Genomic DNA, 12936 nt, shown 5'->3' with positions numbered 1-12936 from the left:
TAGGTCTTCAGTTTAACGGACAGATTTCACAGTCATGCCCATTTCTTCCTCTTACAATTGTGATTCAGACAGGGTTGCCACTGTGACTTTATATTTGCTTATTTCTAATGGGCACTACCATCACCACACCTGGCCAAAAAAACAAAACAAACAAACAAAAAAGACTCCTTAGGACATCCTAGACCTGTCTGGCACATAGTTACCCTACAACTTTCTCAGCAATCAAAGAAGAGAAGTGAATATTTACTAAGACTGAAAGTTACCGACTTTCACAAGGTCATGGGCAAATGTATCCACCACACCCACAAAGTTCACATGGGTGACAGATGTCAGCCTGGGAAAAACACAACCACCATCACCTCACTTGCAGGAGGCTCAAGACCAGGACATACTGAGAAGGGGACATGAACAGTGACCCCTACAATGTGTGCCTTGTAGTCCCTCTCACAGAGCTACTTCTGGGATCTTGGATGTTAGCCCTACACACTGCATGAGTTTTATCATCCTATTCTTGTCACCTACAACTTCAGGCCAACATAGATCTAAGGCTGCTTAAGAAGTTTTTGAGAGAGATTTGAACAGGGGGATCGCCATGAGACAGCTGGCTCAGGGCAACAACCCCTCCCAAGTGAACCTGCAGGTTTTCAATATCAGGCACTGTGGTCAAGGACTGTGAGACTCTACATCTTCAAAGGCAAAGACAAAAATGAGGGAAAAGCCTGAAGGGTTTTCTCGTAAAAAAGATTTATTTATTTTAAAGGTACAGTTACAGAAAGAGAGAGTGGGAGAGACAGAAAGATAGAATCTTTCAACCACTGGTTCACTTCCAACAGTGGGAGCTGGGCTGATCCAAACGCAGGAGCCATTGGCTTCTTCCAGATCTTCCACATGGGTGCAGGGATCGAAGGACCTGGGATATCCCCTGCTGCTCTCCCAGGCATATTAGCAGGGAGCTGGATCACAACTTGGAGCAGTCAGGATTTGAATAGGTACTCACAAATGCCCAAGCTGCAGGTGGTGGCTTTAGCTGAACCCTGAGGGTTTCTTTCTCTGCACTAAACCAAAGTCCCCTTCCATTCTAAGGCCAGGATGCAAAATGATCATCTATATTTGATTCACTGGACTGGGGAGATATGAGCAGGACTCACAGTTAAGACTTACTCAACCACAGAACGGCAGACAGAGCGAGCACCCAAGAGTGGGCCTAACTGATTTCTGTGATTGAGCCCCATCAGGAAAGCATGGCGACCCTAAGCCTTTTCCTTGGCCAGAGGAATCTGGCTTAAAGATGAATTCTGAGTATTTCCCAGCCAGGTTAGCAGTGATTGATCACTAACAGTTTATACCCACCCCCCCTTTTTTTCCCCAGAATTCTGAGCAACACAAGGCATGTGAACCACATCAGACATCAGACACACTTCTTTCGAATCGGGTTGTCTTCTCACTGGCTACTAGAGACCGAGGTTGGGCATGGAAGAGGCGTGGCTGCTCAGGAGCTCCCTACTCTGTGGGCCACAGATACAGAGGGTATCAACAGTCAGGTGTGAAGTGGCTGCTTCTGCCCCAACAGATTTTATCCAGGACAGCATACTTGGATACCGGATAACACACACACACACACACACACACACACACGTTTTGCTAATTCTCCATGAGAATGCATTGCCCGGGACAAAGGAGTGGGAGCAAACTGGAGACTTGTTAGCCACAAGCTGGAAATAGGGCAGCCAGAGATCCCAGCCTCCCAGTCATCAGGGTGGATGGCCCCTGGGCACAGGGCACCTGCTGGCTCTCTAGCTCCACTGGGGCGCGCTGTTTCCCTCCACAGGTGTGAAATCAAGAGCAGTTTCCACCTTCCAGTTCATTATGTAACTAACTAATGAGTTGCCTGACCCAGACCATGTCACTTCCAAACTGACAGACTCCTCCCTGGTGCTCCATGGGCAGTGCCAGGAAACAGTACATCTGGGCTCCTGCTTGGCAGTGATAAGCAACGAGTTGTGGGGGCCCGGTCACCCTATCCTGAGCCCCGTAACAGTGTTTGGAGATGCTCACTGCCCACAGAAGGGCAGACACACCCACAGAGTCAGGCTTCCCATGTACTGTGGCTCTGCCTCTAGGGATGGCTCACATGACTGTCGTCTTTTGTCCTAATGACACAAAGTGTTCGTAAAAAACTTCATCCCCCATGCCCACCTTCTGTGTTTGCTTCACTCAGACTGGACCTAAGGAGGTCCTTTGGGCCTGGCGGCATGGCCTAGCGGCTAAAGTCCTCGCCTTGAACGCCCAGGGATCCCATATGGGCGCCGGTTCTAATCCCAGCAGTCCCACTTCCCATCCAGCTCCCTGCTTGTGGCCTGGAAAAGCAGTTGAGGACGGCCCAATGCATTGGGACCCTGCACCCACATGGGAGACCCGAAAGAGGTTCCAGGTTCCCGGCATCAAATCGGCGCGCATCGGCCCGTTGCGGCTCACTTGGGGAGTGAATCATCGGATGGAAGATCTTCCTCTCTGCCTCTCCTCCTCTGTGTATATCTGGCTGTAATAAAATGAATAAATCTTTAAAAAAAAAAAAAGAGGTCCTTTAAAAGAACAAAACCACCTGCCAAATAAAATACAAGCAGCCCTCTCCACAAAACAGCCACACGACAAAACAGAAACAACACTTCTAAGCCCGGCAGCTTAATCTTGATGGGCTAGGCTGTCTTGCCTCCCTCGTGCATAATGAAGAAAACAAGCAAATATAAGCAGTATGTTATTCTCCTAAGGGAAATGTAATACACTCTGACAAAGTTGCTAGTACAATGATCAGTACAGAGCAAAAGGAAAATCATCCCAAAGTAACCAGCACTTCAGGTTTTTGAGAGCGTTTTCTTCTTCTAAAGACATTCTTATTTTATTTCCTGAGACGGTTCCATGGGTTCTGGGATTTCCTCTCATTCCTTCCCCAATTCCTTCTGTCCCACTGATCTCCTGTATATTATTACAAGAGGATAGTCCTTCAAAAACAATCAGAAGTCCATCATCCTGTTATTTAAAAAAAATTCTTTTTAAAGCATGGGGAAGACAAAAAGCATTCAACTTATGAATTCATTTGGTTGGTTCCCAGACATTCATCTATAACTGCCTTATACCACAAGAGAAGCCCTTTATTCCATGTAGAAACAGGAGCTCATTCCTGGGCAGCTTAGTGCTCAACTCTGAGCCTGGGCCCTGGGACGGTGGCGGGCTGGGCCAGAAGGGGCTGGGCCTGTACAAGCAGGAGGTGAGGGTTCCCAGGGCAGAGAGAGGGGACAAGACTCTTCTTTGGTTTTCACCATATCTATGTTTCTTGAACCTGAGACATCATCTGAGAAGTTCAAGACAATGCTGAATTATTGCCACGACCTCACTTGCCTTCCCGTAATCATTATTTTTCAAATTACACATTTTTCTTCAAATTATACTCATGTCAATACAGTAAAATAAATTCAGCCATAAAATGATTGCATCCTGAGTGTCCACAAATGGAACTGCATGAGTACAGGGTACAGGATGAATGGGGCTATTATTCCTACCGTCTGGGTACCAGGGCCTTACCACACCATGACAACCATGACTCTGCCCATTAGATAGGCAAGCTTAGCCACTGTAAATCCAACTTGGCCAAGATAAGAAACAGACCTGAAACCAAGGGTCGACTGGCCTCCAGACAACACGTGAACCCTAAGTCATCATTCAAGTCACATGTCCCAGGATGGGTTTCAGGTCCAGCAGCTCAGGTGGCCTCTGAGGACATCCACAGCTCCTTTTGGAGTGCCTGGTTCTACTCTATTCCTACTCAGCTTCCTACAAATGTGCACCCTGAAAGGAAGCTGGGGATGGCTCTGGTACGTGAATCGCTGACACTCACATGTGGGAGCTGAATGGGGTTCCTGGCTCCTTGCTTCAGCTTATTTCAGCCCTGGCTGTTGAGGGCAGTTGGGGAGGGGTGAACTCGCAGACAAAAGATCTTTCTCTCCCTTGCTCTCTCTCTCTTTTCTTTCAAGTTCAAAAAAAATAAGCACATGCTCTGATGTGGGATGAACTTTCCCAGTTTTTGCTCAGTTGCCACTGCTTCCTCAGCGAGAATGGGTTATTGCCAGCCTCTCTTGAACAGCCGGTGTAGACACGTGATGATGTTCTGAATCCGGGTCAGTGGCGGAACAAGTTGGGGAGGGGAGTGGGGATGGCTTCGTAGAAGGGCTTTTAAAGGGAGGAGGAGCGTACATTCTGGACCCCTACGTCTCCTCTATCGTCCAGCCTGCAATAGGAGTAGTACAGCTGGACTTCCAGCCACCATCCTGGACTTCGAGGCTGTGAAGCTTGATGCTAAGTGCTGGGACTGAGAAGCCCCCAAAAGATAAAGAGCCTGGGTTTTTAGGGACTTACAGGAGCCGTGAGACCAACTCATACTGTGGCCTAACAGACTTATCTTTAGGGTGAGGGAATGCACGCTCATGGTTTCAAGGTACACTAATCAGAGGATGTGACTCACAATGGCTACCCTAGTAAATCCACAATACTAAATAGGTTGTTTTCAATGAACCAAGACATTTTCAAGCTAGAAATGAGAAGCAGCAGCTATCACTGTGTGATTCAATTTTCAAAATGAGCAAATATCTGATCTTTTTTTTTTTTTTGGCAGAAGACTTCTCATAGTTCCAGCTTAAAGAGAGAAGTCTCTCTGTTTTACCACCATTAATCGGGATAAGCTGGGAGGAGGAGAGAACCCAGCAGAAGTTCATTTTGCATTCAGCGAAGAGAGGAAAGGAGCCAAGAGAAAGCCCTTGCTTCGCTGCTTTCAAGATTCAAGTCTTCAGAGCAGCTCAGTGCAGAAAAGAGAGCTTTGAACAGTTGCAGACAGCCTCAAGATGTCTATTTTTATTTCGCTAGTTGGTTTTCTGCCTGGCTGCCCCCCCGACAAGCTGTGTGGCTGGGGGCAGGGTACCTGGCCGTACTGGGCTTCACTGCTCTGCTCTGTTGGATACATGTCTCCACAGAGAAAAATGGAATGGGTAACTTCTAGCACAGAATTCAGCACATGCTCAAAAAATCTAAGATCCTTTTCATTTTCCAGGATGTTCTCATATCCTTTTGGGCAGGTGTTCATGAACAGATCTGAAACATTTAAACCCTCTTCTGGGGCTGGGAGCAGAGCTATGCATGTCAGTAATACGAAGTCCTAAGAACATGGGGCTAAGCTACACCTGTGGCCACGTAGCAGGTGGTAAGCATGAAAGCATCCCCTCGATGCTGGGGAAAGCAGAAGACACTCTCAAACCTATTTTGCTGAGCAGAAGACAGGCACGGGTCCCCTTCCAGGATACATTGACCTTCCAGGGCCAGGGAACAAAGGAGCCAAGGACCAGCCTGCTTCTCCTTGCCCCACTGCCCGTCAGTCCCCATCAATTCCCGCCACACAAAGGTACTTGTGGTCCTTAGGGAACACACCCAAATGGATGCCACATTCCTTGGGCTGTGACACTTACTTCCACCTCCCTACCGAGACAAGGCAGGTCCTTGAGGACACACGAGCCTGTACAGGGACCCGGTGAATGACACAAGGACCAACACGGGCAACAAATGGGGCGGCAGTGTCTAGGGCTTGTTCTTAATGCCTCACAGAACGCTGTGTTCTTCAGGGTCCCACTGGAGTGACATGGCTGGGATTCTGGCCTAATCCATAAACACAAACCCCGTAACTTTGTTCTACTAATAGATGTGACCTGGAGATTTGAAAAATGAAAAACAATGATTGTTCCCCCCTCGTTGCACAAAAATAAAGCGTAGGGGCAGCCCTTTGTCACCGGGGAGGACAGCCATGCCTCCCTAGCTGAGAAGCGCCTGCCTGCTGCAGGAGCCAGAACAGGACTGTTGCTGCTTTTGTTTGTTTGCTTGTTGACAAGGGGGTGTTGAAAGGAGAGAAGATCATTTCAGTCCAGCTGGGCTGGCTCCTTCCAGAGGCCCCAGACTGGGCACCAGGACGGTCCAGCTGTGAGGGGAGGCTTGTGCTACTGTCACTGCCCCGCTACGACAAGAAGCTTTCTTTCCCACTGCCCCGGCTGCTGGCAGCCCCCCGCTGCGGGGCCGGGAACCTGCAGTGTCCCCTTTGTCTGGTACCCTGGAGGGCTGCCCAGGCTGCTCGCAGACCAGCACCACCGGGCTCTGTCCCGGCTTGGCATGGCAGATGCCTCTGTCCCTTCGTGCTCCCCGGTCCCTGGCAGTACAAAGGACTGTCTGAGGGCCTGTCTGGGACCAGGGAAGGCACTCTTCTTGGCCGTGGCTTCAGGCCCACTCCTGGAGGCTCCTCTGCCTTTGCCTTTTTTGCGGACAACTGGTAGCACTAAAAGACAATGTGCTATTATTTCTGCAAAAACCCTCTGAGGCATAACCAGTTAGGGCTACTTTATGTTTTATTGGGAGTTATAATCACAGAAGTTGTATTTTTTTTTTGGCACCATGTCTGTGTTTTACATTGTTGCTTTATGTTCAAAATCATGATCATATGGATTCAATTACCCTTACTTTTCTGGGAAGGGCATGCAGGGTAAAATAAATAGTTGATGTTCCCACACTGCGGTGTAAGGGTCGCTGGCACACACATGGCAGCTTTCCCAGGATGCTACATTCCTTTGCCTTCACCCTTATCAGTGGTGTGCCTTTCTCCTGTTTGAGGGGGGTAGCAAAGAGTCTTCAGAGAAGACCAAGACTGAAACCCAGGGTGGTGCCCAGGTCTACGTGGTTGGCCATAACCCCTGCAAGCCACGGGAAGATTAGCAAGGGAAGGCTGGTGAGGGGAAGCTGCTACTGCCAGAAGGGAACCCAGTTTCAAGTCAGGCTGCTTAATCAGGAAGGAAGGGAGAGGAGGTGGACAGCGCAGAGAAAGGGGAGGCTGGGTGAAAGCTGCCAGGGAGGTAGGGTCCCCTTACCTGCTAGGGCTAAACTCTGATCCTGCCCCGACAAAGGTTGCCTTGGTTTCTTGGAAGAACATGGGAACGCATCAATGAGTTACTTGTGGTCCTTAGGGAACACACCCAAATGGATGCCACGTTCCTTGAGGCTTGCTTTAAACAAGGACTGCTTGAACTCCATTGGGGGTGGAGGGAAAAGGAAGACAACATTCTGGAATGAGCGGCCAAAACATACAAACAGGAGAAACCTGGTAAGCGTGCAAATGGCCCAGACACAGTCTGGCCAAGAAGGTTCAGCAGGGGATCTCTTGAAAAACTCCTCACTGCATCCTGTGCAGGTGGGGAGGGGCTAGGCACCTGACAGTCATGAGCGCACTCAACTGATGCAGGCTGGAGATCATCCTGCCTATCGGCACAGGGACCAGTGGCCAGGCATGGCCGGGACTGTCCAAGCAGTCTTCACAAACAGCCCTATGCCCTCAGTTTCCTTTGCCAAGTTAAAACGAGTCACGTGGAACATCTGTGGCAACTACCATTCTGCTCTCCTCTCCGCCTGCCCCCCTCCCCCCATGAGGGCTACTTCCCCTCAAGCCAATCTCCCCAGAGAAGCACTTTTGGGTACACAGCCTTGCTCAGCAGGCGGACTGGGACATTTAACACTCCATCCCACAGGCATGGCTGCAAACAGGCAGGGGTGTCTACAGGAAGTTCTGGAATTCCATCACCCCTCCACCATCAAACTGGATCTGATGATGAGACCACAGCCAGGTTCTGTGAATGTTGGGTGCTGGAAACAGGTTTATGGTTCCGCAAAGCATCACCAACTATCTCCTGAAACAAAGAAGTCAGTCACCTCCAAAGACAAAAATTGGTTTCATTACAAAGCTGACAGGGGGCAAACCATCGGGTCTGCCTGCCCCCAAACAGGCAGAAACAGGAACGAGGGGGTCAAGCTTCTTTCCTCTCCTAATAGAACTCTACTAGTTACCCTGTCTCAAGAAAAAGTCACCCCAGCTCAAGCAAAAGACAGTTTGAACATAGAGGGTAACCACCGGTTCAAGTTCTGTCTTCCTTTCTCAATCTGAGCTATTTTTAAGCCTGCAGCAGAGGAAACTTGGCAGCTGAATGTTTCCAAAACTTACTGGGCCACTTCCTCACTTCAGATCCAACCCCAGGGCCCAGCCTGGGAGGTGGGGATTCCTGGGGTGGGAGCAGGGCAGGCGCCAACTCAGAACTCTTGCGTCTTACAAGTCATCAACGCTCTATCAATAGCTTTTGCTGAAGGGCTTTTTAATCTCACAGAGATGTGGAGTCCAAAATAAGCAAAACTCAGAGGAGCAGAGAGCAGAGCAGTGCTACCAGGGGCCGGGGAGGTCGGTGGAGACGGACATACTGGCTGATGTGAGTATGGCGCTCATCACACGAGACACACACAGGTCCCAAGTCTTGCACATTTTGACTATGTGCAGTCTGATCATTTAAATAAGAAAAACAAACATTATTTTACTAGAAAGGCAGGGCTATGGAAACAGACAGAGCGAGCTTCCATCTCCTGATTTACTCCTCACATGGCCGAAGCAGCCAGGAACAGCACAGGTCTGAGTCAAGAGCTTCGTCCAGGCCTCCCTCGTGGGCGGCAGGGGCTCAAGTACTTCTACCGTCTTCTGCTGCTCTCTCAGGCGCAGTGGCAATGGAGCTATTGGAACTCAAACTTATGCTCCACGTGGGATGCCCTGGTGAAGGTGGCAGCTTAATCCACGGAGGCATTGCACCCCCTATTTTTTTTTCCCCTATGTAAAGAAAATGCATTAGTAACCATTCTAACAGTAGAGGACAGAGTTCAGGAGCAAAGTTACAAAATCTCCATCTGGGCCACCCTGGAAGATGGGCCAGTTGTGGGGGAAGAAGCTCTTGGGTTCAGCTTTGCCCACAATGATTTCAGATTCAGGTACTTTCTGGGTGGCATCACAGGAGCGCAGAGCCAGGGATGTCCACATCTACCCACAACGGGTTTGTGAATGGCAGGGCAGCGATTCTACTGGCCCCAAACACGGTTCTTCCACTCCAATCAGGGAGCCACTCGTAGTAATGAAGCACGCTCTCAGTGTACGGCTGCTCATCAAGGAGCCCGACTGCACCACTTCATCACATAGCAAAAGCCATTATTTTCCCACAGACTTGTCTTCCTTGAACTATCTCTTAATTATCTCATCTACTCCAATATAAAAATGGTGCTCAAAAACTTAATTACGAGTGCAGAATCTCACGAGTTGCAAAGGGTGCGTCCGCCTCTCATTGACAGTTTTTCCAAAGTCCGCATTCTGTGGCCTGATGCCAATTAAACTGGCCGTAGCCCTGGAAAGGAGAAAAGGACAATGACATCGGCCAACAGCCCGTGTCAACCAGCTGCAAGCAGAGCTGACCGCCTACTTATTGGCTCATTTACCTGGTCACTCCACGTCAATGTCTCAGCATCTCTTCACTGGAGCACAGCTAAGAGTGTGCGGATCAGTTCAGGAGCAAAGGCTTCATTCTGCTACAGTCTGAGCCAGTTCACAAATAAAACGATAGCCAGCACTCGTGGGGGACTTCCCGAAGGCTGCATGGATTCTACACAGAAAGCTAAGGACTGGGCTGGCCCTGTTCCCATTTCACACAGACTGAAGGCTTTTTGGGTGAGGGAATCACAGTTGCAGGCATCAACTAGTCTACTACTCACAGACTTTGCACAGGTGACTTCAACCACAGCCCTGCTTTCTGCATCCTCCATTCTTAATAGCCACATTCACAACAGCTATAGCTTCCTGAACCCTTCAGGTTGACATTGAAATTGGATTCTGCTTTAATTTATTATGTCAAACTAACCGGTTGAGGCTGATGAAGGAAGCTTAAGTTCGGCAAGATTCTTTCCACAGACAAGCTGTGACAGTGAACTCTAACTTCTGATCTTCATGGCAAAGATGACATTTAAAAATCACAAATGAGTAGCTGGTGCCATGCATCATGGTTAAGCTGGTATATGGGTGCTGGTATGAGTCATGCTTCCAATTCAGCTCCCTGCTAATGCACCTGGGAAAGCAGCAGAAGACGGCCCAAGTGCTTTGGTCACTGCTCCCACTTGGGAGATCTGATTGAAGCTCCTGGCCAGGACCTGGTCCAACTCTGGACACTGCAAAAATTTGGGGAGTGAACCAGTGGAAGGAAGCTCTCTCTCCCTGTCTCCCTCCTCTCTCTCTCTTTTGCTCCCTCACTCTGTAGTACTGTCTTTGAAATACATAAATGAACAAATCCTTAAAAAATCATAAATGGGGGCCCGCTGCCATGGCCTAGCGGCTAAAGTCCTTGCCTTGAATGCGCTGGGATCTCATATGGGCGCTGGTTCTAATTCCAGAAGCTCCACTTCCCATCCAGCTCCCTGCCTGTGGCCTGGGAAAGCAGTCAAGGATGGCCCAAAGTTTTGGGTTCCTGCACCCGTGTGGGAGACCTATGTGGCTCCTGGCTCCAGATTGGCACAGCACTGGCCGTTGTGGTCACTTGGGGAGTGAATCATCAGACGGAAGATCTTCCTCTCTGTTTCTCCTCCTCTCTGTATATCTGACTTTGTAAGAAAAAATAAACAAATCTTTTTTCAAAAATCATGAATGGGAAGAAAAACTTTTACCAAATCTTCATAGTGGTCTAAAAAAAAGACCTTCATATTGGGTTGCATGTCTGTAGTGTCCTGGTCCCACCTCTTTCCACTGGTATGGGGCTCTGCTGCCTAAGTGTGGAGCCTTCCTAGGATCAGCTCCAGGCAGCAGTCATAGTCCAGAGAGGAGCAGCCTAGAATTCTCTTAGATTTCTGAGATTGTGCCAAGTTATCCATTGCTTCCAAACATTTACTCAGAAGTTTTATAAAGACAGAGCCAGCAGCCAGACATGTCTAGTGATTTGGGTTGCCAAGCACCTCCCTTCTGGAATCTCACCTCCACTGTTCTGGGAATGTGGCAGGCGCTCAAGTCAATGGACTCCAATGCAGAGAAAAGCGGTTACCATCAGTTTACTTACCAAGGCCATCACTCCCCTGGAAATAATTCACAGGTTCCTCTCTTTGTTCTGAATAACAAATTAAAAGCAAAAAATAAAAGCCAAACAGGACCTAGGGAGCTGGCCTTCTTCTGTAAAAGTGAACCAAACCTAGGGAGAAACTATCCAGATGCAAGATCCGGACTAGGAATTAATGATTAAGCTTGAACACCCAACCTGGGAGATCACTAACACAGCAGACTGGCCATGACCAACAGAAGCCTGGTATACCCTGGGTAGAGGGAGACACGCTCATGCAGAAACCTGGAACCCATGCGTTCAGGACTGGGACTTCAAGCCAGCTCCTGCCAAGTGGAAGGGGAGGCCTTGAGAGAGCAAGGTTTCCAGCCAAGGTTGCAGGAAAACCCAATTGTGGAGCTGCTGTCTGAATCTGACGTTTTAGCTCTTAAGTAGCGTAACCTTGGCCTCTGGAGTCCCTCATGTGTGATGAGGGACTTCAAAGAAATTTGGGCAAAAAATAAATAAATAAATTTAAACTTAAGTTTATTTTGGCGTTATTTTTTTAACATCCATTCATAGTTTTTAGAAATCATGCATATATTCCACAAGCTTTTTGAAGACTTCTTGTGTGTATGTGGGTGTATATATATATATATATGCATATACCCCAATATATGTGTGTGTATATATATGTATATGCTCATGCTTGTACATGTACACATATATGCACATGTGTTTTAGAAATCCCATTGCTAGAGAAATAACTATTGCATTTAACATATTGGATTTCAATATAAAGTTTACAAATACAGCAGTAACTTAAGTATCTCAACTTTGGCCATAATCCTGTTTCAAGACAGGAACCATTTTCCCAGGTCCCTGTAATTGACCACACTTTGCTTGCTTTTTGGTGAAGGAGATGAGTCATACCTCAGAGGTCCCTGGGATGAAGTGGCTATGCAGGTGTTGTCCTGGTCACCTATCTCTTTGTTATTAATGATTACTTGTTGTTGAGCAAAAGGAGAGATTTCTTCTTTCCCTAAAGAGACGGTCCCTATAGATCAGTGATGACCGATCTAGGACCTCTATTCATGTCTATCATGCAATTTCATACTGAGCTTGCACATAGTGGCCTTCTGTTCTGCAATGGTAGCAGTGGTGACAAGAATGCTACGAAAGTTCCCGAGGACTGTCACGGCCTTCCTGAGAAGGGTAGGTGCTGCACTTGGCAATGCCGCCACTGCCCAAGCCCCGAGGGGCTCACTGACCACTGCAGCAGGGGAAGTAGAAGCAGAGCATCACTTGGCTGCTCACTCCGTTCACTCTGAACTACACCTGCCGACAGGAAGTGACAGTGGCACCAGTACTCAGTGGGCATTTGTGTGGGGATTATTAACATGTTTTTCTTAGGTCCAATTAAAGACACCAGAATTATTTTATGTGTCTGAGCAAACAGGACCCGATATGGGAGATCCCTCAGAAGTATGTGATGTCCTGGCAGGTGTCTTTCACTTAGTGCATCCATGTACCTTCCCAAATGGAAATAAATCCTCACCACCCCTAGGCCAGCACGTCCTGTCAGTCATATGGGTTTTATCTACCTGGATGGAGCTTTTCTTTTTGTTGTTGTTTTAGTCTTTGATGAGAAAGCTGGGATGTTCATGAACATAATGATGCATCTACAGTAATGTCCTTCAAGAGGGTGCCTTTCTGCCGCCTTGACAAGCATCTCTACTTGTCACAGAAACTGTGGGAAGAGAGGAATTGAGGCAAGCTGTGGAGGCCTCTGTGGGAAGAGGGGAGTTGAGGCGAGCCGTGGAGGCCTCTGTGGGAAGAGGGGAGTTGAGGCGAGCCGTGGAGGCCTCTGTGGGAAGAGGGGAGTTGAGGCGAGCCGTGGAGGCCTCTGTGGGAAGAGGGGAGTTGAGGCGAGCCGTGGAGGCCTCTGTGGGAAGAGGGGAGTTGAGGCGAGCCGTGGAGG

At 48.6% G+C, this 12936-nt stretch overlaps 1 protein-coding gene across 6 annotated transcripts in view; it reads right to left on the bottom strand.

Annotated features, from left to right (window-relative positions):
- Nucleotides 1-12936, bottom strand: part of LDLRAD4 (low density lipoprotein receptor class A domain containing 4) — a 347890-nt gene that overhangs the window by 45599 nt on the left and 289355 nt on the right. The window lies entirely within an intron of this gene.

Source organism: Ochotona princeps, chromosome 21, assembly GCF_030435755.1.
Source record: "Ochotona princeps isolate mOchPri1 chromosome 21, mOchPri1.hap1, whole genome shotgun sequence".
Lineage (NCBI taxonomy): Eukaryota > Metazoa > Chordata > Mammalia > Lagomorpha > Ochotonidae > Ochotona > Ochotona princeps.
Note: the sequence above shows the minus strand (reverse complement) of the source record. Positions and strands in the feature narration are given on the sequence as shown.